The 13254-nt window shown below is 37.1% G+C and overlaps 1 protein-coding gene across 1 annotated transcript in view; it reads left to right on the top strand.

Moving 5' to 3' along the window:
• LOC113235984 (kinase suppressor of Ras 2) overlaps positions 1-13254 on the top strand; it is a 70051-nt gene that overhangs the window by 26343 nt on the left and 30454 nt on the right. The gene's annotated exons all lie outside the window — the stretch shown is intronic.

Raw genomic sequence — 13254 nt, 5'->3', positions numbered from 1 at the left:
TTTTATAACACCGGTAGCAATGCTCATTGCACCGTTTTGTGATCGTGTATGAATAGTCTGTCTTTTTTTAAGATGGAGTAAAATGGCAGTTCACTGCGTAAAAGTTGCCTGCTTACAATAAGGTAGTGATTGCAATCGATTAATATTCTATCGACTGAATGTTTGTTTTTTTTTTAAATATCAATTGCCGGGACGAACAAGTCGTGCGCGTGGTGGTAAGCTACACGTCTGTCCATAACAGTTGCAGTGCCACTTAGAGCGTTAAATCGCAAACACCTGAAGGGTACTGCCACTGCGCCCTTCACCCTGAGACATAAGTTGACAAGTCACATGTGCCCGTAATTTCACCAGCACCCTTTAAAACCGGAACGCAGAAACGCTGACATTACTGTTTGGCGGCAGAAATAAGTGGTTACGCCTAAGCAATAAATAGCTGATTTTGTTTCTTTCGAATCGTCATCAACCCATTATTCGTCCAAATTGCTGGGCGCAGGTTCATTTGAATTGTCAATCTTTGTAAGTTCATACATACATATATTGATTTCCTTATTAGTAGACTAATTGTCAAAATAAGAATGAAGAAGATACTAACGCAATCAGTAATCATTATAACGCCGTAACATAACAATTAAGACATTTTTGACAAGATTTTACCTTCTTTCACAATCTATCGATAAAACTGTCGACAACAAACTACATGACTATTTAAAATTTTATGAAAACTGGCATCCCTGCAAATATCATTTTTAATGCATCTATTTTTTTAATTTCCCCTGAATAAGATACAGACTGGTGACTGTATTTCGCCATATGTATTAGTTAACCTAGTTAATGGACTAGTGCCTTGTATCAATGTAGCAGTAGAGTTCCTTATGAAAGAGTGCGTCAAGACAAGTACCTACTGCCTGTAATGTGAGCATTATTGTGTTCCAGTTTTGAAGAGTACGGGTACTGTGAAACTATTCAAAACTGAAACGCAGTAATGTTGACATCATTGCTTGGCGACAGAAATACGTAAGTTGGCAGGTACACAGGTTACAGGTTTCTATGAACGAACTTTATTATTTTGTGATTGAATGTCAATAAAAAACAACAACAGTGTCGTAGCACATGCAGATTTTTTTTTTATAATAATAACGCACACACTCAACATAGCCCCGCACTAGGGAAACCCTGTGTCGCGGGTGCCATGGACACATACATAGACAAACACAAATTACACCCAAACTCACGAGAGAAATAAATGTAGGCCATACAAATATTTCTCCCGGCCCGGGAATCGAACCTAGGACCTCTGCGTGGCAGTCCGGCATGGTAACCGTTCGGCCACGGAGGCAGTTTATTAATAATTAATTGACAATAATCTGAGTAGATGACAAGTTTCGTATCAGCACAGCAAGCCACGATTTCGATGATTCTTTTTTTGTTGGAAAGGTGGTCCCATACAAATTTAAAGAAAATATTCCAAATCTAAGAGTGGCAAATTAAGGGATGAAACTTGTTTATTGGATTTCACCCACTTTCCGTTAATCGTTTGCAATAAAACTGGGCAAATAGATGTAATTCCACAACTTTTGTGGTCGGTTATTTTTTATGAGAAATTTTAAATTATTGTCTTCCTACTGTATATTATTGTGTATCGTATCCATTGACTTACAAATAAATGGACGACGGGTCTAATACAAAAATCACGAAAAAAATGTCCCAAGTCAACCTATTCGAAATTTAAATTGTAATGTCATCTAAAACGGAATCAACTAAAGCGGAGTTTGACGCTCTGTATACGATTTTAGCGCCTTACAAGTGCGGACACTTTTAGCGCGGACCCGACGTCCATATAATTGTAAGTCAATGATCGTATCGTTAAATATGTGCGTTGTATTGTTTCATTTGGAAATTCTATTAAATTTATGTAAATATACTCTTCCTATTTCGAATTTAGATCATGCAAAGAGCTATTGCTGGTGTTGTACCTACAATAACATCAACGTATATATAAAGGTAAATTGCAACAGTCATTTATGTCGCTCCACACGACGTTCGTCCTGCGATTATGTTATTTTTCACTTGCACGCAAGGCCGCACGCTATTGTCTACGTCACTGCATTTGTTTACCGGTACTCTGATTCCACTAAATAGGAACGTGGACGCCAGCTGTAGTGGAACAGCGATAAGTTAAAATATATAGGTAAAAGATGCCGTGGTTAAATACACAAACTATAGTTTTTCGGGGAAGGAAACCTGGACGTGGAAGATCACAACCATAGGAAAACGAGCGAAGTATCCAACCCGCATTAGGCCAGCGTAGCGGTCTATAATAGCCTATAGTGGGACGAATAATGGATTGATGATGAATCCAGTGCACTGTTGTTTCTCGGTTATCTATAAAGTTTTGCGGTAGTAAGTTTTTGACGTAGTTTAATCTATCACAATATCGATCTCTTTACTACGAACATACAATGCACAATATGTGCAATTGGTCGCAGATAGCGGTTGATATTGCGTCACCGATATAATATCAAATGTAGACTGTTCAAAGAGAGCCAGCCGTTTGGTTGCAATTTTCTAGCAACATACGTGTACATGTCACGTATTTTCTTGCACTATCTTAGATAAACCTATCATTTAATCTGTTAGCTAGTAAGAAGTATACGTTTGAGAGATTGACTTCAAGGTTAAATAAAAACTTTTTTCGGAATTTATATTTATTTTGATTATGAGTACAAAGATCGAACACACAGAAAAATGCTTTCGAAATTATTTCAAAATTTTTTTTTAAAAACGGTTAAGACTATAAGGTAAAGACTATAATTAGAGGAGTTATTTCACAAAAATCTCAATTAAATTATATTTATTTCACAATTTAGAACCTTTACTAATAAAAAAAAAATAGAAACAAAAATTTACGCGAGGTCACTATATTTTTGAGGATGAAGGAAATGGAATTTCGAGTCAAAACAAACACAAAACAACGTCAAAACTTGTCGAATTTTTTTTTATAATTATAAGTGACGGGACGAACAAGTCGTGTGCCTGGTGGTAAGTGTCACGCCTGTCCCTAACAGTTGCAGTGTCATGGCGGGTCTGAGGACCTTTAAATTACAAAGATCTGAGAGGCACTGCCACTGCGCCCGACATTCTGAGACATAAGTTGACAAGTCCCATGTGCACGTAATTTCACCAAAATTTTATTATTATAGGAACTGTTGCTAACCCCCGTATCTATCAGATTTGGGTCCATTTCTATCTGATTTTTTTACCGATCTGTATCAAATGAGGAAGTGATAGCTGAAACAGGGTTATTTTTCAGTTTGCCACAAAATATTTTTTTGATTAGTTGAAGACATTGGAATATCGTTGCTCAAGGTTTATAAAATTAAAAGGAGATAACGTAGAAAAATAAACCATAATAAAAAAGTCACGGACTTATCACACCGCCTTTGTTATATTGATATATTTATGTTTGTTTACATACAAAAATACAAATACTTTCAACACACATAAAGCACAAAATCTGGAGGCTAATCTTAGCAAGTAGCAGCTAGGTCGAACTTGAAGTGTTATGTAACATTGAAAACCGCCATAGCGTGCCGAGCTCTATGACGGCACGGTACTGATTTAATAATACGCCAGGGTGTATAAATTATGCAGAGTAAATGTATTCATGTGTATATCAAATTAGAGGTGTATTGTTTGCATACCCGATGGACAGAATATTGTATTGTATTTAATGCATTTAATGGTTTCGTCATTGACTTCTAATATGTGCTTCCAGGAAGGCGTAAGCCTGTGCTTACTCCTGGGGGCCAATCGCGCTAATTGTCAACGGTAAAACCAAAACCCAAACGAAACGTCGCTAATGTGACACGTTGCGTACATTTCGTATCGCGCTAACTGTTAAAACAAAAACCAAAGCTAAACAGAAACGAAATAATAATAAATAACGCACACACTCAACATAGTGGTTTTTGTTTTGACAGTTAGCGCGTTACGAAATGTACGCAACGTGTCACATTAGCGACGTTTCGTTTGGGTTTTGGTTTTAGACGTTGACAATTAGCGAGATTGGCCCCCTGTTAACACATTTATAATACTATTACAATAAAAGCGAGTTTTTTTAACCGATTTCTAAAAGGAGAAGGTTCTCAATTCGACTGTGTTTTTTTGTATAGGTTACGCTAATACTCCGGCCGGCATTTGTGAACCGATCTAGATGATTCTTTTTTGTTGGAAAGAGGGCACCTCAGTATTGGTCCCATTTAAATTTGAAGAAAATATTCCACCTCTAAGGATGCCAAATTAGGGGATGAATCCGGTTTCGCGGACTATCTGGTAACCGAATGATCGATACCAAGTAACGCGACGAACAAGTCGTGCACCTGGTGGTAAGCGACACGCCTGTCCATAACAGAGAAGGCTTTAAATACATTGACTTACAAATAAATGGACGACGGGTCTAATACAAAAACCACGAAAAAAATGTCCCAAGTCAACCTATTCGAAATTTCAATTGTAATGTCATCGCAGTATCGCGCTGTCAGTAGAACAAATGAAGACTAAAGCGGAGTTTGGCGCTCTGTATACGATTTTAGCGCCTTACAAGTGCGCACACTTTTTAGCGCGGACCCGACGTCCATATAATTGTAAGTCAATGTTTAAATAGCAAAGATTTGAGGCGCACTGCCACAGCGCCCATCACCCATAGCATGAATGGAGCCTTCTCGCAATGGCGTACTATTTATGTTTGTATGTCTGGCACACCCTGGGAAACAAACGGCGAGTACCTTACGCCGTATGTACATACGGTCTTTACCAATACAAATCCTTTCATGATAGCAACCATGTCCCACACGCGACGCGGGTAGCTAGTAGCTAGTTTTAAATTACCAAGATCCAAGGGGCACTGCCACTGCGCCTGTCTCCCTGAGACATAAGTTGACAAGTCCCATGTGCCCCTGTAATTTCATCAGCACCCTTAATCTTCAAAACCAAAACGCAGTAATGCTCACATTACTGCTTGGCGACAAAATTAGATAAGGCGGTATTTCCCTAGACGAACTCTCACAAGGATTAAGTTCTAAGTCCCAAAAGACTCAAAATTCCCGAGACTGAAAACATTAGTCTCGAGTCTCGAAAATGCCCGTTATCGAGACGAGATTCCCGGAATGAAAACCCTAGTGAAAACGGTATTCCAAAACGTCTTTACAAATTGAAGTGTAATTTTATTACCGTATAATTTCATTGTTAAATTTGTTATCATGGGTGTAGTTACGGGTAAGGCGAAGAACCTCAAGATAATGAAAGTAAACCGCATAAAACGAATACAATGTTTTCTCTAAACATGCAAGGTCGGTTACGTCACCAAATGTCCGGAGATCGATTATATCGAACAAGATTATATCAATAGTAGGTAGTAGTAGATCTCCATGTGAAATGTAATGTACTGCCACCTTAATTTAACTTACGAGTCTATACTACCTCAAATGGCTTTGGTTGATTTCGCATACAGTCAAAGTGTTGAATCATTCAATTTGGAAAAAATATATAGTAAAATTGAAGATATACACTGATTACTATACGCTGTGAAAACACGGTTCCTAAAAATAATCACGATAGAAAAAGAACTTACCTCGAAATTTTACAAGAAAACCGCTGTATTCAACTGATCTAAACAGAACAAGTATACTATACGATCATTGACTTACAAATAAATGGACGACGGGTCTAATACAAAAACCACGAAAAAAATGTCCCAAGTCAACCTATTTAAACGTAGTGACATGTAAAGGAATATGAAAAAGCTTTTAAATTGTAATGTCATCGCAGTACTGTCTAATTTTGCTTGCTTCGCTGTCAGTCAAACAAACGAAGACTAAAGCGTGAATGACGCTCTGTATACGATTTGAACGCCCTATAAGTTCGGACACTTTTTAGCGCGGACCCAACGTCCATATAATTGTAAATCAATGTATACGATATATATTTTTCAAATGTTCAGTCAGCATATTTTAACATCGATTCTCGATTTCATTGATAGTGTCCCATTGCTGGTTCACGAAGTTTAACAAGTGTCATTCTAATAAAGCTACATTTTACGGAATACAGAAAGACACAATATCGAAACTGGCGCCGATTTAGTAGAAATACAGCTTCTCGCGAAAGAGTTTGTCCAGGGAAGCACTACCACCTTACCTTTTTCTGCCGTCAACCGGTAATGTGAGCATTACTGCATTCGGTTTGAAAAGGTAAGGGTTCTGGTGATATTACAGGCTCGTCGGAATTGTCAATTTATGTCTCAAGGTAACAGGCGCAGTGACAGTGCCTCTCAGATCTTTACGATTTAAAGCTTACTGCCAGGCGTACGACTTGTTCGTTCCTTTACTTGGTATCTTAAAATCAAATGAAGAACCACGTAAGAACACTTGCATTATTCCTTCGAAAACGCAGATTTTTAAAGAAAGAACGGGATCTACCTATGGTCAATTATGTAAGTAGAATTATTATACAGTGACATATATAATCGTTTATGTAAAAACAATGGCGGAATTGAAGGTATCAAATATTCTTCATACATTTTCCATTGCTAATACTCGAAAAATATTTGTCAACCTTTGAGAACACAGTCACGAAGGAAAGAAAAAAAATAATCAAGACAGCAAATATTTATTCAGCATTTCACGGGACAGAGAAAAGAATCGCGTAAATAAAAACGGTTTTATGAGATTGCTTGGGATACCGTAGACGTCTTATAAAGAATTGTTTAATGCATCATTTGATTTTTTCATTTAGATGATCCTTTGATGACAATACTTGAACTTATTTATTTTGTGAAGAACGTAGGTACCGATTCTTTTACATCACACTTATCAAACGAGTGAGGTAGAGCTAAGAGGAAAAAAATAAAGCGTCAAACACACAAATGCTATGGCCACAAAGAGGCGGCTGCGGAAGCGTTCCGGGCGCGAGAATTTTTGTAATGTACAGGTTTATATGAAGCCTGCCACACTGAAACGCACATTTAAACTACGTTCATATAAATACAAGGAATTCGACTCGCCGCGGTTCCAACCCGATACGCGCCCGACACGCACCCGGTCTTTGTCTGTATCACGCTTTATGTGGACGAGAACACACGGAGCGCGGGCGCGTGCGCTCGTCCCGCGCCCACTCTCGTTGTGTTGTCGTCCATGTAAATACACGGAATTAGACCCGCCGCGGACCCGACCTGACCCGCACCCGCTCTCTGTATGTTTTACGCTTAAGGATATTATCAACTTCTAGTGTCTTAACAACTAATTCGCGTGCTAAACATGTACGCTGCGCCAAGCATCGCTAAGGCGAAAATTTATTTTATATTAATATGAAGTTTATTGTCTATCACGACGTTTTATTACCATGATATTCAATTATTCTCTTGTGAAATTACTCTACTAGTTCATTACAATTGTTAATACAAGCATCGAACACAAAGAATTCGGTCCGGCTGGATTCAAACCAGTGTCTTCAGCATACCAGGCCGAAATTCTCCCAACTTTGTTTTCTTTTACTGAAGTTTCAGCTTCTTTTTTAATTTTTTAATTTCTATAAAATATTTACCGTATAAGTATATTAATTATGTTTCTGTATATACATGTACATTAATTCCTAATCCTATTCACAGTACTATAATTGAATTAAAAGCGTTTATTATTATGCATTTGCTTTTTTTACAACACAAATATTCTTTAAATTGATTATTTTAGTAACAGTGTCCAAATATGTTGAAATGACCTAATCGTTGAAAAAATACAAAGACTGAATGAAACAACAGTTTTTTAAACACCTGAAAAATATACCTATGAGACGCCGATTTAACGTCGATCACGTGACTATCGCCGGTCGACAAACCATCAAACGACGTCGCCGGTGATTGTACGATCAGCGTACATCTCTACTGCATCCCAATTATTACTTAAGGAAAACCGCAAGTTGAAGAGCTAACAAAACTATTAATAAGTTCAACGTCCTATGTTCTTATTTAGGTCACCGTTTGAGCTCCAACGTAATCTTTTATAGAACTTTTGTGCCTGATCGCAATATCGCAAAGTACGTACGTGTCCCGCATGTGAAATACGCTGAGGTTTCATAATAAGTCTATCTCTAGTATATAAGATTTAATACAGTATATTCCCTGTAGATTTGATTAATTTTGATGATGGATACTTTTGCGACGCGATTCCACTTCTAAGTAATAGGTTTACTACCTAAATTGCGGGCAGCCACTCGCGGAATGGCACTCGGTGGATTGCTACCCGCAATTTCGTTTGCATTTAATTTCTTTTCATTCTTTATGTTGCGATTGTGTACAATGTAAGATATATTTAGGAGGTATGATCAAGCTGGTCAAAAAAGTAGCTATAACCTTCTAAGGCCCCGCGTACCTATGTAAAATATCAAGTGAAGTGACGAACAAGTCGTCGCTTGGTGGTAAGCGACATGCCTGTCCATAAGAGCTATAAATCGCAAAAGATGTTAGAGGCACAAACACTGCGCCCGTCACCCTGAGACATAAGTTGACAAGTGCCATGTACCTGAAATGTGGTGACAATTTAAAATTGAAAATCGGTTCGGATTATATCGAAATGACAAGAAGAATGATAAGAAGATGAAGAAGAAGACAAGTCTATTAGAAGTAAGGAAAAGTTTATTTGCAACTTGTAACTTGCACAAAATAAAAACTTACCAATTAGCGAGGTATGGACCAACAAAGAAGAAACCGCATACTTCGTATCAGCAGGATTCAGAAAGTCAAGAACGACACTACTCCTGCGCATTAAACCTCACGCCAGCTAATGCCGATCATCAAGAAGCGCAAAATCACATATCTCGGTTACCGACCGCTTCAATTTATAATGCTGGGAAAGGTTGAAGTCAAGAGACGCGGTAGAAGGCGTAAAAATTCATGGTTAAGCAACATAAGGTAGTGGTCCGGAGTCGCGAGAGCAGAACAACAGTTTCGTTTGGCCTTGGACAAGGACTTTACCATATTGACGGCCAACTTCCGGTGGTCTAGAGGAAGTTTAAGAAATAAAAAGACCAATTCCAGTGTATCAAATGAACAAAGCAAAATGTATTAAATGAATATTACAATTAAAACCCAACACAAACTGCGTAAAACCTAATTACAGCGTTATGTGGTGGCACCACACACGTTTGACTTTATCACGGATCATTAGGCGCCAAGCGATTGAACCGATCATTAACCACCGATTCGGACTAAATTAGACTTCCACTTGGATATAACCCGTAGTGCGATTTGCTAATTGACTGATGTTTCAAATTATTATTTAATAACAAGGAAATCTTGGATTTTAGGTATGGATTTAAATAAGTTTTGGAACAAAGACGCCACCCTGCGGTAGTTAATGTTCTTTTGTCATTTAAACGCTTCAGGAATATCATTATGTTTCGCGGACAGTTTAAAGTCAGGGTTGAGTTATTTTAAAACCTTTCAAGCATCAATATTGATTAGTGTTTGTTGTGTTCGTGTTTTAGTTATCGTGGGATTTCGTGTCAGAAGCCTTTTCTAAAACTGTAGGGTTTTTGTATCAAATATCGATCAGTACACTTCCCCATTTTGTTATGAGTCTTAGTTATTAAGTTTCTAGACATTAAAAGCGCTGTTTTATTTTATAATATTCAATAGCAGTAGAGCTTTTTGTGAAAGAGTTTATGCAGGAAAGTATTGCCACCTTAACTTAGATTTTTGCTGCCTAGTAGTAATTTGAGCGCTACTGCGTTTTGGTTTTGAAGTGTAAGAATGCTGATGAAACGACAGGCACATGGGACTTGTCACGTAAAGTCTCAAGGTGACGGGCGCAGTGGTAGAGGTCCTCAGATCTTTGTGATTCAAAGCTCTGAGTAGCACTGCAACTGTTATGGACAGGCGTGTTACCTACCACCAGGTGCGCGACATGTTCGTCCCGTCTCTTGGTATCATAAAAAATATATGTATACGTCTATATTGAAAACTAAGCTCAAATGATGATGACAGACTATTCAGTAATTATTGTTTAAGGTCACGAGTCTCAATTTGGCCGCAGCGGAATTCTATAGTGACAAATGTACCTGTTTGGGACGTATAATGTGACTTTGTATAATCTTTTGGATATTATGTTCGAGAATTTGAGAGTTGACATAACAATTTTGAATTGTATTGTTACCTCCTCGTGTCGCATGTGTTAATTGTGCACTGCGTTTATTAAAAAAAAATATCTATTACATTTCAAAAGCACTAAAAACACAGCGTTCCGTATAACATAAACTTGACTAAGTTTTTCCGTATACCTACCGCTCATTCGTCGTACAAAAACATCCTTTTATGTACATCCGCCCGCTGAACACGAGTCTCTTCTAATAAATGCCTATTCACGCATTATTTAGGTGTGCATGCTACGATCGACCCCATACATAGTTTGATAATAATTAAAAGACTTTCAAGGACATCCACCTGAAAAGTGCTTTGCTAAATATTAATAAAGCCGAAGTTCAAATTAAAGATCAAAAAGATGGTCTGTACAGTGTTTTATGGTACTAATTTGGCGGCCTATGGACAGTTTGTTGCAGTGCAAAGCAATTTGGCGCAAATCACCGAGTCGCGGCGGGTGGGCGGTCATAAACCTAATTGGCCAATGTCTTAATTCGGACAAATGTGTCTTGTTTGTGCGATAGCAGATGGTCTGGATGAGGTGCTTATCGAAAGATACATATCACCAGAGCTCTGAATCTAACTTAACGATAATCGTATAGATATACGATTATTGTATTGTATTAGTTCTTAGGTTTTCGCGATTGTTACACATAGGAAATGAAACTATTTTTCCGGATTTAAATCGCGTATATTTGTTTTTTCAAACAAACCGACGTTTCGGGCCCTTTACAGGTCCCATGGTCACGGTTGACTGAGGTGGTACAGTCTTCAACCAGTTATGTCTAATATTGATGCAAACCACCCTATTTTTTCACTATAGTTACTATAGTTATTAATTAAATACCTTATTTGTAATTTTACAAAGAAAAATTTCTAATTTACGCTATATTAAGTTTTACAAATTATTTTATTGAATGAATTTTTATTAAGTTCAATTTATTATTAATTATTAATGGAAATTAGAATAAACTAAAACATATTAATTAGTACTGCAGTCTTATGTCTGTTTGGGATTTTTCATTAGAGGAAATACTGGATCCCAAATTGGTGGTACGGAGAAACCATCTTCCCTGTTGAAATTAGGATGTTTTTTAATTTTAATGGCCTCTCGCAGCATCCTGGGTAGATAACGGACTTCTTTTGCAAGGACCTGGGGTTTGTCAAACTTCATTGAATGTGTAGGTTTATCCATGACATGCTCGCAGACTGCAGACTTGTTTACGCGACGGTGTTTGACATCAGCTATATGTTCTTTGACGCGGGTACAAATACTTCGCTTTGTTTGTCCAATATAAGAGAGACCGCACTCACAGTCAAGCTTGTAAACTCCTGCATACAGGATGGAATGTTTTCTTTGTAAACTAAAAACTATTGTAACTATAGTGACCAAATAGGGTGGTTTGCATCAATATTAGACATAACTGGTTGAAGACTGTACCACCTCAGTCAACCGTGACCATGGGACCTGTAAAGGGCCCGAAACGTCGGTTTGTTTGAAAAAACAAATGTACGCGATTTAAATCCGGAAAAATAGTTTCATTTCCTATGTATTGTATTAGGTTAGGTTGCGAATTGTATTAATTATAGTTTTAGAAAGTCAAATTTTTGACTTTTTAAAACTAACCTTAGGGCTAAGTCCAATCATGGTACCACGATTTAGGTTAACCGAGGTAAACGAGTCTTTATGGGGAACTGTATACGTTTTTACAATAAGATTTCGGAGCACATATTAAGATTATCATTTCCTAAGTTTAAAAATATTTTAATTGAAAAGTCATATTACTAAAAAACAGAAGACTACGTGTTAGATAAAAATGTAATGAAAGATGACGCCGATGTGGCTCTAGATTCCACACAATGATTCAAACTGTATTTATTCCATAGCATTTAAGTTTATTTGAAACGAGCATTTCCCAAGAGTTTCTTGCTTGTTCTTCTCAGAGAAGTTAGTATAGTGAACGAGCAGTACGTAGCTAAAAAAGTGAAGTTTTCAAGTGTAAATTTATTTTACTAAAAATGGGATAATGGAAAATTAATTATGCTGCTTTCGTGGAAAAACGACGGATGAAATATTATAATTAATTTATTCTGCTCGTGTATTGTTTTCTATTCAAATTGAAAGCGGTGGCAGTTTCTCCCTTTGTTATTGTATACATTAAGGCACCCACATTCGAGACGATTTGTTTTGACGATGTTCCAATTCAGACTGATCGAATCGACGAATCGATAGTGTACGTTTTTGTCATAAACGATTAATTTATGTATCGTCACGATAATCCTTTGTACATGGGGGGCCTTTAAATAGCAATTAGCCTGCAGAATTTATGCATGCATGTAATGCATTTCCATCTCTTGATGTGATGTTTAAAAAATATATAATCATTTGCCATAAATTAAATAGAACATGAAATAGATTTTATTTTAGATAACGAATTTCATTTTTGCCATTAATCCATAAACTAATAAAGGACAAGAGACAAGAGAGAAATTGAGATAGAATTATCAAACATGAGGAAAGCGAGTTCTTGTAGATTTAAAGTAATTCCGTTAATTGTAATTTCGAGACAATACAGAAAATACAGCGTAACTGTGCTTATTTTCTGGATTTACAAAACCCTTTGTCGCTGTTTTTAATATAAGTTACATGAATGTCCGTTTATCAAACTAAGTTGCAGTCAAAGTCAAATAATGTTTAGTTCATAGGTAAGCAAATTATACTTGAAATTGTCATATTAATTAAAGTCTACAGCTCATTTGTAATGCAGATTCCATGAACAAAGAAACTCTAGGGGTTGCTGGTCTATGTAATTCCACATTTGTACACATTTATAATTTACAATCGCTTATTCCCAGTTGTCACCACTGGCTTTGTTCCCACTGGCGACAAATGGGAAAAAAATCCCATATGATACCAGGTGGTGACAAAAGGGGATAAAAAAATCCCAGTTGTTGCCAGTGGTGATTTCTACTGGTAAAAAAACCCATATGTTACCTAATTATGTGGTGACAAACGGGATAAAAAGATCTGTTGTTGTCAATGGCACCTGTTGCACCTGGTAACATAT

The sequence above is a fragment of the Hyposmocoma kahamanoa genome, unplaced genomic scaffold (assembly GCF_003589595.1).
Source record: "Hyposmocoma kahamanoa isolate Upper Pololo Valley unplaced genomic scaffold, ASM358959v1 88, whole genome shotgun sequence".
Classification (NCBI taxonomy): Eukaryota; Metazoa; Arthropoda; class Insecta; order Lepidoptera; family Cosmopterigidae; genus Hyposmocoma; species Hyposmocoma kahamanoa.
This window is presented reverse-complemented; position numbering and strand designations above follow the sequence as displayed.